This window comes from Gavialis gangeticus, unplaced genomic scaffold, assembly GCF_001723915.1.
Source record: "Gavialis gangeticus isolate Ggan-Ray unplaced genomic scaffold, GavGan_comp1, whole genome shotgun sequence".
Lineage (NCBI taxonomy): Eukaryota > Metazoa > Chordata > Crocodylia > Gavialidae > Gavialis > Gavialis gangeticus.
This window is the reverse complement of record NW_017729022.1, coordinates 138269757-138270867: the sequence shown is the minus strand read 5'-3', so window position 1 is coordinate 138270867 and position 1111 is coordinate 138269757.

Below are 1111 nucleotides of genomic sequence, written 5' to 3'. Positions count from 1 at the left end.
CTAGTCCCAGTGTTACCCTGGCCCCTATCTCTTACCTGTCTATTTGCTACGTTCGTTTGTCTGGGCTGGGTTGTAGTTGTGGGTGCTGTTTGGTCCAGCAGGCTGATGTTTCATCCGCCCTCATCTACCCCTTCCCCCGACGAGCCTAGTTTAAAGCCCACCGGAGGAGGTCTGCCAGCCTAGAGGAGAACACACGCTTACCTTTCGGGGAAAGGTGGAGCCCGTCCCATCCCAGCATGTCTCTCATTGTGATGTGCCGGTCATGGCTGAGGAAGCCAAAGCCCTGCTTGAAGCACCATATGTATATGTTAAGCCACAGCGGGGTCAAAACTGCAGGCATACTAGCCTCTGCAGAGGCCACACAGCCTGCTAAGTTTCAAGGAGATCGGTGCAGGGGTTTGGGGGAAACTGCACCTCAAGCCATGGACAAGCAAAACTCGTGACATGGGTGACACTGTGTGTTAAGGCGCAGCAGGGTGAAAGCTGCAGGCCTGCTAGTCCCTGCTGAGGCCACAAAGCCTGCCAGATGTCAAGGAGATAGGTGCAGGGGGAGTCTGGGGTCTGGGGTCCCTGCACCTCTGGCCACAGGCAGGCAAAACTGGTGACATGGGTGGGTGACTGTGTATGTTCAGATGCACCCTTCCTGGTGCTGGGGCCTCTGCACAACACAGCAGTGTGCCCCACTGAAGCCTCTTCCTCTCCTACAGCCTCATCCTGGTCCACCACTGTAAACAACAGCAAGTAAAAATAACGTAGGTGACTCAGCAGTCAACACCAGTAGCACCAGCAGCATCTAAGGTAACCAAACGGAACTGTCACAGAGCCTTTCTTGTTATAAAGGAATTGACAGCAAGAAGTAAAGATGTTGTGTTGGATATATGTTACTCATAGTGTATGATGGCTTATCTTGTGTTTTTATGCTTATATATTTATTATAAAAAAAGCAGAATAGTTAGAGAAATATATCTTTGGAAGCTTTTGGGTTGAAAAAGCCTTTGTCAGGCTGAGGAAGCACCTGCACTTGGTGTGACTCCTGGTCCTGGAAGGAAGGAATAGTAGAGAAGCCAGAGGCTGGCCTGGCATGCAATGCAGGCAAGAAAGCCAGTCAGTG